The sequence below is a fragment of the Gobius niger genome, assembly GCF_951799975.1.
Source record: "Gobius niger genome assembly, chromosome: 14".
In the NCBI taxonomy this organism is placed as follows: domain Eukaryota; kingdom Metazoa; phylum Chordata; class Actinopteri; order Gobiiformes; family Gobiidae; genus Gobius; species Gobius niger.
The window spans coordinates 1,735,119-1,749,430 of record NC_136865.1 but is presented as its reverse complement, the minus strand read 5'-3'; positions in this window follow the sequence as shown (position 1 = coordinate 1,749,430).

The window sequence follows — 14,312 nt, the reverse complement described above, 5'->3', positions numbered from 1 at the left end:
CAGTTATATGGAGTTGACATCTGCAACACAGCTTCATAAATGGCTAACACACATGCTAATATGCTAACACACAAGCTAACCCGCGTTTGGACTGACTCACCGCTCTGGTCCATCACTGTTTACATTATGGGACTCGCGTTGGTTATAAAAGTTAATCCACTTTGATTCTGGTGAAGGTTCACATCCATCAGTGACAGTCACAGAAAAACACCATTTTGGCTGATAGTCGCTGAATCCCGGAGAAAAAAACAGCTGAGTGGCCTCTTCTTGAAAAGGGTTGAATAAACTCCTCGTCCTCGTAGCCAAACGCGCTTCTTTTTCTCCGTCCGTGACATTATCGTTAGTTAAGAATAAGAACATGTGTGTCCAGAGTAGGTAACGAGCTCCATCTTCAGCTGCAGCGCAAACATGACTGATCTGTTCAGACACGATGTGTTTGTTTTGGCCTCAGCTGACCTGGAAGCACCTCGGGCACATCCTTTTTTTTTTTTTTTTTTCATTTTTTACTCTTTGTTTCTCTCTTACGACAGAAATAATGAAAACGCTGTTTTACAAATTAAAATCAGGCCGTGAGCATAAAATTAAGACATTACATTACAGACGTCGAGCACTTCCGTTCCGCTGTTACGACACAACTGAACACTCAGTCGTTCACCAGGAGAGGGAGGAGCAGCTGCTCAGAGAGCAGGATTCAGGAGGATTACTGAGAGCTGCGTGAATGAAGCCACAAACCACTCTGGGGGTGTTTTTGATAAGGAAATAGCATAACAACAAGGCTAAAAGCTCCAAAAAGTCGATTTTGCATGATATAGGACCTTTAAGAACATGGAGAACATTAAGAACATGGAGAACATGAAGTTACAGGTGACGCTGCTCGGCCTGTGTAGCTTCTGTTACGCTGTTTTAGGATTTTTATACATGTTATTTTTATTGAATGAAAATAACACAGGTGTCAAAAAAGTACCGTTAAAGCACCGGAACCGAAAAGCAGGTATCATTAAAGGTAGTGGTATTGAAAAAAAAAACTAATGGTGCCCATCCCTAAATACTTGTGATCAAACTCCCACATCGCTGCCTTATGATTAGGGAAATTGAATGTAGAAGTGACTTTGTTTTGTGGTTCTATGGTGTCCTTCTAATGGGAGTGTGCTGAGGGTGTTACAAGAGCAGATTTCACTGATTTTTTGTTTTGTTTTTTGTGTAAAAATGTTTGGATTGTAAAAAGCTGTAACAAGACAATTTTGCATCATAGCCACTTGCAGCCTGAGTGTTTCACAATGGCCCCAGGCATCACTCTGTACGGGGCCTCCACAATGCTAGAAGCTGTCCTGCTCACAAAACCCAAATTCTCCAGAGATCTTGGCCCACTTGCACTGCAGTCGTTCACCTCGGCACATTGATGGGTCGTCATGGAGTCGGAGCAGCCCACAGCCATATTAGTCCAGAGCAGAGGAACACACTGCAGCATGTACAAGAGGCTTCACATTGTTTACAATATTGCCGCTTATAGTACACAAGGAACTGGGACATTACATCAACTATAGTCTTCACTGTTGGGAAACATCTCCTCTGCATTTGACCTCTCCTTCTTCCAGTGAAGTCCATCAATCCATTGATCAAAGAGAATTAGATCCTGAGCACCAGGGATACATTATTCTTTACTTTTTATTTGTAGGAAAAATAAAAGTCAATATAACAAACAACATAACATATGTTACAATGCTATTCCGTAGTTGTACCTGATTCTTAGACTGCTTGGAGTCTTGGATTAAAGGGATTAAAGCAGATTGTGTGAACAACATTTGTGCCAAACTGCTGGAAAAGTATTGCTTATGCTCGATCCAAAGCAATGTACATCTATAGAGGTATGACTTATACGAATTCCCTCTGAAACCAGTCTGTTCATGGTCAGATAAGTCCTATTCTGTGAACCTAAATGCCCGAGACTGGGATCGACTCGTGTCGTGGGCCTCTTGTGACATTTACTGTATAAAGTTAGTGAGTACTAGATAAATGTCCAAATATGTCCACAGATGTATCGAGCGCAGTGTGTGAGCGCATTCCTCTGTCAAACGCCTGAGCCCGTGATTCACTGTAGGCTCTTAGAAAATGTTTTCAGCTCCAGCAGATGTTCGATGTGCTGTTTGTACGACTGGAAGACTGCTGCTACTACAGTGTTTCTGATGTCAGGGCGATGAGGGCCCAAACATAGGTCTCCTTCACTACAGTATTCACTTAGAAGACTTTCTGTGTCTTCTCCACAGGTCTGTGTGTTTGCTTCATCAGCATGAAACATGGAGCTCAATATCTTGGGAAAAGCTCCTGGGCAAATCAAAACAGCCGACCTCAGAGACTGTGATGGAGTGTAGGGTGGAAGAATTGGGTCACAGCTTACACTTATTTCCAAATACTGCACCTACAACAATGTGGACACTTCCGGGTTCTGTCTGTTATGTAGGGAATTTAGAAAAACAAAATCCAAGCGCTTCAGCTTAAACAGGTTACTCAAACCTGTGTGAGAATAACCAGGCCAAGATGATGTAACAGTCAGCATGCAAGAGGCCTCCAGCTCAGACCCTGCAGCATAAATCTGACCTGCATGCCCATCCATAACCTATGATAGTGAAAGCAGAGGTCAGCTGCATTAGCGCCTCGTCCCGCCGCTCTTCCTCGCACACAGCGTAAACAGCACGCCGCCTGTTTACCATCGCTCGCTAATGCTCGGCTAATGTTTGGGCAGGAGCGGACAGGAGCTATGTGGACGGGCATAAACTGTTTGGCTGCTGCCTGGAGGTGCGCGTTTCCAGCCCAAAGTACGAACGATTCTGCGTAAAAGGGGAGAGGGGAGTTTTAAGAGGAGGTAAAGATGTTAGCTTCAACAAGTAAACACAAGGGAAGGCGGGGGAGAGCTCCTCCTGATAACTTTGGTTTCTAGGAAAATGTAAGAGAAAAGTGGATTTCTGGGGCGGCAGTAGCGCTACAAAGAATTTTGGCGAAGCGGGATGAAGCAAGGTCTAGATGAGTTAACCATCGCTGTGGGAGAAGTTATAGTAGTGTTCAACAGTGCAAATAAAATTAATCTGGGAGTTCCTGTTAGTGACCAATGGCGTAAAGACGTGCCTCCGGGAGCTCCTGCTGAAACTTCTTACAAAGACTATCAGGGTGTTTTTTACCGACGTAGTGTGTACAGGTTTTGATTTTATAGACCTTTCTTCATTGCTTTAAGTGCCAAAATGCCTCCAAAGCTTAGAAATACGGACAACCAGACGACATCGAGAGTGCGGCCTACTCCAGGGCCTACATCCCCGACCCAACGTGACGAAGCTGGCGTTGACACCGCTAGCGCCGCCTTCGCATCGAGTATGTCGTCTGCGGACTTTAAAGCCGAACTTCTGGCCGCTCTCCGAGAAGAGATGGTAGGCATTTTCAAGTCTGAACTACAGATGGCCATGACCGAAAACCTATCCCAAATAAAGTCAGAATTGCAGAGTGTGAAGACGGAGCTGACGGCTAGCCTAGCCGCTACAAAGTCTGACGTGGGTGAGCTCAGGGGGACTGTGACTGAGATGGAGGAATCGCTGTCAACCTACACGGACGATGTGGTGTACCTCAAGAGTAAAGTGGAGAGCCTTTCTACTAAAGTTGTTGCTCTTGAAAACAAATGTGACGATCTAGAAAGTAGGTCTCGCCGCAATAACATCCGGATAATCGGACTACCTGAGCAAAAAGACGCGATTACCGCGGCATCTACCTCAGCTCTGCTTAAGGAAGCGCTTAACTTGGATAAAGCACCTCTTATTGACCGTGCTCATCGATCTTCGAACCCCAGGCCCAGACCCGGAGAACGACCACGTCCCATAATAGCACGTTTACATTATTATGCAGACTGTGCAGACATCCTACAACGTGCCAGAGTTCAGCAACGGATCAAGATTGGGGATTCTACAATCTCCATATTTCCGGACTATACAGCCCGGACGGCGAAAGCACGCACGGCCTTCAACGATGTCAGGCGACAACTCAGGGACATTCCAGGTATACGGTATGGTCTGATACACCCTGCTCTCCTCCGGATCACAACGAGCGGCGGGGTTTCAAAGGATTTCACATCCCCTGGAGAGGCTGCTGTTTATGTCAAAACTCTTAAATAGATAATGCTGATTTTAAGTGCCACCTACCTACAAAATGACTTTTAACGTTGTATTATGGATGACGCATTAATGTAAATTTGATTTAAAGCCATAAGTTGTGGTGGCACAAATATTTTATTATTTGGACAAGCAAATATCTTTCTCAGGTTCACACAAGTTGCACTGTTTTTGTTGGAAGTACACCCTGTGATTTAAGTTATACAATGTATTTTTGTTGTGCAGGAGCTCCTGTTGAGTATGAAGAAGTATTAAGACGACTGTCAGGTCTAATACATGGAGCTTAGTTGTTCTGTTATCGACTCCCAGTGGAGTCTGCACCGGTATCCTATCGTTTGGGGATGGGGTAGTGGTAGGTGCGGGGGGTGGGGGTGGCTGTTTTTGTGTGTTTTTTTTTTTACTACTTTTACCCTTTTTTCTTTTCTTTTTTTTCCTTTCTTTTCTTTTATTTCTTTTATTTTTTTTGGGTGTTGGAAATCAAAATGTGGTTGCAGTTTCTGTTTTGATATAAACTGAACATGGCCAGTATTAAAGCTTCAAATGTGAGATTTGCTAGTTGGAATATCAAGGGTTTGGGGAGTGCTGTCAAACGCTCAAAGGTGTTCTCTCATTTGAAACGTTTAAAGCCTGATGTAGTTTTTTTGCAGGAGACCCACATGCGAAATAACGACCAGACACGGTTGAGGTGTCCCTGGGTTTCGGAGGTATTTCACTCTAACTTCAATTCTAAGGCCAGAGGGGTTGCCATTTTGATTAGTAAATCAGTTCCATTCACACAGACTAAAATTATTTCGGATAGGGACGGCAGGTATTTGATTATTTTAGGGACTATACACCAGGTTCCAGTTCTACTTGTCAATGTATATGCACCAAATTTTGATAACCCTAGTTTTTTAAATAATTTGTTTAAGAATTTGCCATCATTAAATGATGTGTTTTTTATATTTGGTGGGGACATGAATTGTGTAGTTAATTCTCAGCTAGACCGTTCAAGAGCTAGTTTGAATCAGTCACAAATGGCTAAAACTCTTTGTAGTTTTATGTCCAACAATGGCTACATTGACCCCTGGAGAGTTCGTAATCCGAATGGCAGACAATACTCCTTTTATTCACATGTACACTATACATTCTCCCGTATTGATTATTTTTTTATTGATGCTAGACTGATGCCCAAAGTGACAGACACTTGTTATCATCCTATTATTATTTCGGACCACTCGCCTTTAACCTTGGACATTCAGATCTCATCTGAACCTCGTTACCCAACCCACTGGAGATTTAACACATCTCTTTTGTCTGATGACAAATTTCACAAATTTATTATAAGTACAATTGAGGATTTTGTATCTCTAAACCAATCTGAATCGGAACCCATTACATATGGGCTCCTGTGGGAATCTTTAAAGGCCTATTTACGGGGTCAGATTATTTCCTATTCTGCTCATGCGAAGAAATTAAGAATTTCAACTATTCAAAAATTATCGTCCGATCTGGAATCTGTGGACCAGCAGCTTGCTACCTCCCCGTCTCCAGATTTGTTAAGGAGGCGTGTGGTATTGAAAACAGAGTTGGACCTGATCACAACTAGTGAAGCAGAGCGGCTACTTCTACATTCTCGGTCCAAATATTATGAATATGGTGATAAATCTGGAAGATTACTAGCTCACCAATTGCGTCGTCAAGCAGCCTCACGTTTAATACCTCGCGTTAGAGATGAGCTGGGAGGGTTGGTGGAGGACCCTGCCCTTATCAATTCGGTATTTTCATCTTTTTATAAATCTTTGTATACTTCTGAATCTCCATCGGACTCCACTGATATGGATGTGTTTTTGCAAGACCTAGACTTTCCAGATATGAGCACAGATGTAATTAATCATTTGGATTCCTCTTTGACTACCCAAGAACTTACATTGGCTCTACAAAATATGCAAAACAATAAGGCTCCTGGGCCAGATGGGTTCCCGGTCGAATTTTTTAAGGCATTTCACAATCAACTCATTCCTCTGTTGCATGCCGTTTATGTCGAATCTCTGTCGAATGGTTCTCTTCCGTTTACTTTGAGACAAGCCTCTATTAGCGTTCTTCTGAAAAAGGAAAAGGATCCCGAACTGTGTACTTCTTATAGACCTATCTCTTTAATGAATGTCGATACCAAGATTCTCGCTAAAGCTTTGGCACGTCGTCTAGAGAGGGTGCTTCCAAAAATTATTTCGCAGGAACAGACGGGCTTTATAAAGGGACGGCAGCTTTTTTATAATGTCCGTACATTATTAAATGTTATCTACTCGAAAGGAGCCGCAGCCACTCCAGAGGTTGTAATCTCTGTTGATGCAGAAAAGGCGTTCGACAGAGTTGAATGGAGTTACCTGTTTTCAGTTATGACGAAATTTGGATTTGGGAATGTTTTTATATCATGGATGCACCTTCTCTATACATCACCTTGTGTCAGTGTTACAACTAATAACGTTCAATCTAGTTATTTTCCCTTAAATCGTGGCTGTAGGCAGGGCTGCCCTCTATCTCCCCTCCTTTTTGCTCTCGCGATAGAACCTTTGTCCATTTATCTGAGGTCTTTCCCCATTTTTAATGGCATTATGCGTTCTTGTGTCGAATTCAAACTTTCTTTGTACGCTGACGATTTGTTACTATATGTCACAAATCCTGTAATGGCATGCCCCATTATTCTTTCTTTCTTTCGCAGATTCGGTTTGTTTTCGGGATATAAGATCAATGTCTCGAAGAGTGAATGTTATCCGGTTAATGCCCTAGCAATGCAGCTCTCTCAATCTGATATTCCTTTCAAACTGAGTCCTACAGGATTTAAGTATCTGGGGGTTCATGTGGCCAGGTCCTACAAATCTCTTTATTCTGTGAACTTCTCTCCCCTATTGACTGAGATTAAAGCTGATTTCCAAAGATGGAGTTCCCTCCCCCTCTCTCTGATTGGTAGAATTAATGTGGTTAAAATGAATGTCCTCCCCAAATTCTTGTTTCTGTTCCAGTGCCTACCTATTTTTTTATCTAAAGGTTTTTTCAAAAGCATGGACTCAATTATAACTCAATTTCTGTGGAATGGTAAGAGACCTAGAGTTAGGCTAAAAGTTCTTCAGAATTGCAAATTTGATGGTGGCCTTTCTCTACCAAATTTGAAATTTTATTATTGGGCTACGAACATAACAAGAACTATATTTTGGCTAAAATTGGTCAACATACCTTGGTGTCAGTTGGAAATACAATCATGTCCCTCGTCCTCTTTACTGGCGATACTAGCTGGCGCAGCTTTAGTCAACCCCTCTGGCTTTACTAGTAACCCAGTGGTCATTTCCACATTAAAGATATGGTTTCAATTTAGGAAGCAGTTTAAATTTCTCATTCCCACCTCATCAAGCCCATTGTTGAGGAATCAAGCGTTCAAACCTGCATTAACTGACTCTACTTTCACTGTATGGCATGACAAGGGGCTGAAATGTTTTAAGGATTTTTATAAAGAGGGTGTTTTTTGTTCTTTTACAGAGCTAGCTAGCGAGTTCAATCTCCCACCATCACATCTTTTTAGGTACTTTCAAATTAGGAGCTGTGTAAAAGTTTTATTTCCTAATTTCCCACAACTCCCCCCTGATCAGACATGGGATGATCTTTTACGATTGAATCTTTCACAAAAATCTTTAATTTCAAAAGTCTATGGTACTATCCAGTCTTATGATGATCATTTAACCATTGGTATAAAGGAGGCCTGGGAGAAAGAGTTGGGCCTAACCTTTAATGTTGATTGGTGGGACTCGGTTTTGGGCCGTATTCACAAAACCTCCATTTGCGCCCGCTTGACCTTAATACAATTTAAAGTAGTGTTCAGATGTCATTATTCAAAAACCCGGCTATCACAAATTTTTCCAAATATAATTGATGTCTGTGACAGATGTTCTGGTTCACCCTGCAATCTTGCACATATGTTTTTCTTCTGCCCAACTCTAGTGAATATCTGGCAAACTTATTTTGACACCATGTCTAAAGTTCTCCTCAAGACCATTGATATATCCCCTCATTTAGCTGTTTTTGGTACTCCTCAAGACTACACCCGTTTTTCATTAGTGCAGCTAGAGGTCCTGGCTTTCACTTCCTTGATAGTGAGACGCCATCTTCTCCTTAATTGGAAAGCAACAAATGCCCCGTCCAACACACTTTGGATCACTGAGATCATGTCCTTTCTAAAATTGGAAAAAATAAGATACTCCAAACAAGGTAATCTCGCAAAATTTCACAATAAATGGCAACCATTTATGCAATTTTTCCAGGCTAACTAAGCCCAATTCCAACACACTCTAGTTTATTTTATTTATTTTATTGTATTATTACTATTATTTTATTTTTTATTTTTTATTTATTTGTTTTAAGGTAAAGTGTTATACCAACGCAATATATAGTAAGTTCATTAAATTATGATGAATGAATACGCTTTAATTTTTTTAATTATTATTTTCGCAATTACATACCAATTGTATTTACTTTTGTTGCACCTTAAATATATATTGTTTATATTTATATTGGAATTATTTGTGGGTTAATTTTATTTTACTTTTTAATATTATTTTTCCCTTTTTTTTAATTTTTTTTTATTTATTTTTTATTTGTATTTTTTATTATTATTATTTATTTATTCTCTTAATTCCTTTTTTTGTTTTGTGTTTGTTTTAGTTTGGTTTTTGTACATATAAAAAAGTGAAAAATTTGTATACAAATATGTTTGTTAGTGTTATCCAAGTGCTTTGACTTTTTTGTTGTTGTATGCATACCAATAAATATATGAAACAGAAATAAAATTAATCTACCAATTAATTATTATTATTATTATTATTTTTTTATTTATTAAATGGACTTTCTATAGGTGACATTTATTGCACATGATTGCACTTCCTCTTCGCTCTAAGTTGATGCCGCGTTCAGACCGAGTCAGGGGCGAGTGATTTACATGCTATCCCTATGCCAGGGTGCGCTAAGGAGCGAATGAAAGGCCGGCGATGCGATGGATGAGAGTAGAGCGTGGCGATGAGGGCGAGTAGAACGACTAGAACGGAGGAGCGTTTGGCTCGCGAAGCCGTAAAGCGATTCTGCAATTTCGCCTCCTCGCTCGAGTTGAAAAATCTGAACTTTTTGGTGAATTTGCGGCGCAGTCAAACAGTCAAAGTCATATATTTATCAGCTACACAACTTTTCTAGTGCTAGATCAACGAGCATTAAACAATAATCTGAACAAAATAAGTGAGAGCAGCCTGTTCAGAACTTGGCCCTGAATGTGGAGGGAGGAAAGAAATAAATTGATTCAACTGCACAGGTGTAGTAATCCCTGCGATAGAAGCGAGTGACCCCAAATATTCAAGCGATAAATGCCTGGCGTTTGATGCCATTGTTTTGCCTCCATCGCGTTCGGTCTGAACGCGGCATAAGAAAGTTACAGCTCAGATTTGGTCACTCATTTCCTTCATGTTATCAGGCAAAACAACCCTTGTGGGTCAGTGTGGTCGGGTTAAACTTCTGGGCCATGGTCGGCCATGTCGCCAGCGGCATCGCGAGACCGATGGGGATGTGGAGTGTTACCAGCCCCGTGCCTGCTCAACCCGGGTAGGCGAGCATCTCCACTGCCCACACCAGGACTAATCCGGGCCAACCAGCAGTGGTGTAGCAAGGGAGCCAAGGGGCCCAAGCAAGAATGTCGGTAGGGGGCCCTCTGGTGGCCGCTCTGTGTACTGTGCACTGGGAGAGAGGACGTCATTTGGGCAGGAGCGGGTCACCTGACAACTCCCATAATGCAGTTCTCTGCATAGGTTTTCCTCTAGGTCATGATAAACCGGTTTCAATATTAGAAATATAATCTGGTGGAGCCATGAGTAAAAAAGTCTGTCCACTGCTCATTATAAATGAACATTAGGGAACCATGACTCACTAAAGCAGCAGCAGGATGGGGATAAACAGCGCCACTGAGCATTGGTGGAGAGATGATGTAACTGCATCGGCAAAATCATTAGGAAGACTGTGTATATCAAGCGTTTACTGCAGGCTTCTGAATAACGGGTTGGTACATGGGGGCCCTTGACTATTGGGGCCCCCATGAACTGACCTTTTTTTTTTACTTCCATCAAACACCTGATAGAAATCTTCCTAAGATTATGGAGCTGCAATTACACCATGTCTCCACTAATACGCCGTGGCGCTGTTTATCCTTATCCTGCTGCTGCTTTAGTGAGTCATGGTTCCCAATAATATTAACTAGTAGTGGACAGACTGTTTTACCCATGTCTCCACCAGATTAAGTGAAACCAGTTTTTTGTGCCACTCTTCATGACCTAAAGAACCTCAGCTTTCTGTTTTGAGGGAAACTTATGCAGAGAACTGCATTATGGGAGTTGTCAGGTGACAAACTCCTGCCCACTTCCTCTCTCCCAGTGCGCAGTGAACAGGGCGACCACCGGAGGGCTACCGACATTCTTGCTTGGGGCCCCTTAGTACCTTTGCTACGCTACTGCCTCTGCCAACCAGGCATACGTTTAAGGTCCGACCTCAGGCAGCGGCCAAAGTGCTGAACTGGTACTAACGTGCGGTGAACAGACGCTGGCCTCTTATTGGCCAGAGGAGAGTGGACAGCCCTCACTATTAACATGCATGCCACACCTGTTCAAAAAGGGGATTTTGCTGATATTAGCATTTAGCCGCAGTAAGTGTAACTTAAGCTGGTGTGTTAGCATGACATTACCATGTAGCTTACCTTGATAGTTGTCTTTTAGCTGCTTCTCTCCTCTAGTATTTGCCTTGGTGCCTCTGAATAATTCCACAAACCCCACCAAAAGTGGACCTCGGCCTGACGGAGGCTGTGCGACAACAAATCGAACAGTATTACAAATCCATATCAAAGGCAGAGAAAGTGACATGAACGCTTATTTTGCCTAAAATAAACATTTCAACTGTAGATACAACCTTTACTTACTATCTCATCACTAAAACATGCCTCTAATGTCTGAAACCTTCTCTCCTTCAAATTTTCATTATTTTCATTTATTTTTTACTCAGTTAGTGTACCAGCCCTAATCCCCCTCCCTCCCTCCACCCCCACTCACACTCATTCACACAAAAAAGTGGTTTCCTGCCATATTATTATACCAGTACCCACCATATGTATCAATGCAGTCAGCATGAAATCAAGTCCGCGAAGCACTGCCCTAAACCACATCCACTGAAACAGGGTTGTGTGTGCTGCTGGTCCACTCATAGTACTAACATTTAACAGTTCATTTGTACATTTATACGTATCTGTTTTTATTTTCACTATCTTCACCGGACCAGATTGTCAGCGAAATGAGATGGTTTGAAAGGTTTTTAACCAGGTCCAGTCCAGATTATGTCCAGGTCGGGCTCTGTCAAGTTTATTACAGCCCTATGACCGGCATAAATATGATGACAATATCAGCTGTCCTGAAAATAAAGATATATAACACTTAACGGCTTATTCATTTTTCAGTACATCCATTTCCCTGAAGTTCCCATTATTGTCGTTCATATAACAACAAAAAGCAGAGAAAACAGAGTAAGAAACAAAAGTAACAGTCGGAGTTCTCTGTGAGGAACTGCTGCTGTGATATTGGCCGATAAATAAACTTGAATTGATTTGAGCTGAAAGATGATCTCTAAATGGATTATTGATATTAAATAAGGTGGAGATGTGGTGATAGAATGATCCGCGGCTCAGGCGGAGATGCTGTCAGCCTGAATTTACGGTTATTAGCTTCATGTGGCACTTGGCCCTTGGGGAAGTGAGGCTCTGTTACCTTCAATGGAGCGAGTGAAGCTTGTGCCACAGAACTCCTGCTATGAAGGATCGAATGGATCAAATTCATCTTTAGTGATGAGTCAGGAGTGACGGCCAGTAACAAAGTAATCCACCACTGTAACCAGATCACTTTTTAAATATTGCAATAATAAACAAATAGAAAGGCACAGTGAATGACTTTATCAATGACTGTCCATTGTTTCCTTTATTAAAACAGTCAAAAGGGCAGCGCTAACCTATGTGGCAGACCGATAATCTAATCTTTATTTAAGGGACAATGTACAGAGACAGTAAGCTCATAGACAGAGATGTCCTGTACCAGATCAGACCTAGATAGTTTACATCCGCAATCCCTGGATACAAAATAAACGTCAGAAACTTCAGCCATTGGGAATGATTGTGGAATTTACAGCTGCAAAGGATGATATAGCTGAAGCTGTTTGTATCGCTGAAATCCAGGAATGGATGTGTCCTTGCCTGGATTTGAACTGAGACCACATCTAACTCACTGCAGCACTTGGAGACTTCTGTATAAAAGCAAAACAAGCTCGACATGAAGCATTGAGGAATGAGAAGTGTTATAACTGTTGCTGAAAAAGATAAAAGTAATTTGGAGTTTGCATGTTCTCCCTGTGTCTCCAGTTTCCCCTACTACTAAAAACATGTACAATAGGTGAATCCTCCAGCCAGGGGTTTCTGACCACCAGCCTGGCAGCTCACTGCTCCTACAGGTCGCCCCAGCGGCATCGAGGATGGGTCAAATGCAGAGAATGAATTTCCCATTAATACAGTATACCTTAACCTTAACTTAATTGGATACTTGCTTTTTTTAAATAATTTGTTTGGTTGTTTCTTTTCTTTTTCTTTGGCTCACCTTTTGTTCTGTTTTTTTGTCTAGTGTTTTGTTGTTGTTTTTTGGGGGGTATATACAGTGAAACATTGAAAACGTATCCACCCCCCTTTAACCTTTTGACATTTTGGTCCACAAACATAAATATATTTAATTGCAATTGTACGTGAAAGACGCACTCTAAGTGACACACAATCGTGAAGTGAAATGAAATTTATACATGACTTTTTTTTGTAAATAAATTCTGAAAGGTGGGGTTTGCAAAAGTATCTACACCCCTTTCCTTTTAGTGCAACCAATTGCCTTTAGAAGTTGCCTGATGATTTGTGAATGATCAGATAAATTCATATGTAAAAAAAAAAGTAAGTCTCTCGCCCATTCCTGTGCGGAGTTTTTAAATGACCAGAATGCTCACTCCAGCCACTAGGGGGCAGATTAAATAAGAATAAAAGGAAAGAATTCCACAGGTGTCCAGCAGAGGGCACTGACATAATAAGAAATCAGGATATAAACAACACATTGTGTGACTTGCAAGTGGGAAATGGACAGTCTGCCCCTGGGCAGCTGTGGCTACAATAGTAGCTTACTACCACAGAGTGTGGAGTGAATGAATATTGACTATAATGCAGAGACTTGTGACACAGGCTTGTAAAGTGCAATAAGTGTGAGCCGTGTTTATGAGGCTACAGTCCTGTCGGGCTCATTATTATTCATTTATTGAAAAAAAGTTGTTTATGAACCCGGCGATACACTCCCCATATATTATACTTATATCCCGATATAAGTTTGAGTTATTGTTAGTGCGGCCCTCCGACTCAGTTCAGGCTTCTCATGTGGCCCCTTATGAAAATAAATGTCCCACCCCTGAAATAGAGTCTACCTGTGTGTAATCTAATGTCAGTTCAAACACAGCTGCTCTGGGATGGTCTCAGGTCTGTTAGAGACTATTGTGGAGCAGAAGCATCATGAAGTCCAAGAACACACCAGACAGGTCCGGGATCCAGTTATTGAGAAGTATAAAGCTGGGTTAGGTTATAAAAAGATTTCTCAAAGTACAGTTAAATAAACCATCCAGGAATGGAAAGAGTCTGGCATCACTGCAAACCTACCAAGACCCGGCCGTCCTCCTAAACTTACTGACCGAACAAGGACAGCACTGACCACAGCTGTTACCAAGAAGCCTATGATGACCCTGGATGAACTGCAGAGAGCTACAGCTCAGGTGGGGGAAACTGTCCATAGGACAACTATTAGTTGTACACTGCACAAATCTGGCCTTTATGGCAGAGTTGCAGGAACAAGACATTTTGGTCTCTGACCAAAGCACCTTCTTCTACATGTTTGCTGTATCCCCCATGTGGCTGATAGCAAACAGCAAAAAACGGGACTTCTTTTTATGAAATTCTAGTTCTAATTTTTCTGGAATTTAGCAAATAGAAAAAAAAAAAGTTTTATAAAGTGCATGTAAACATATTGTTCCCGTTGTATGTGTGTGCAT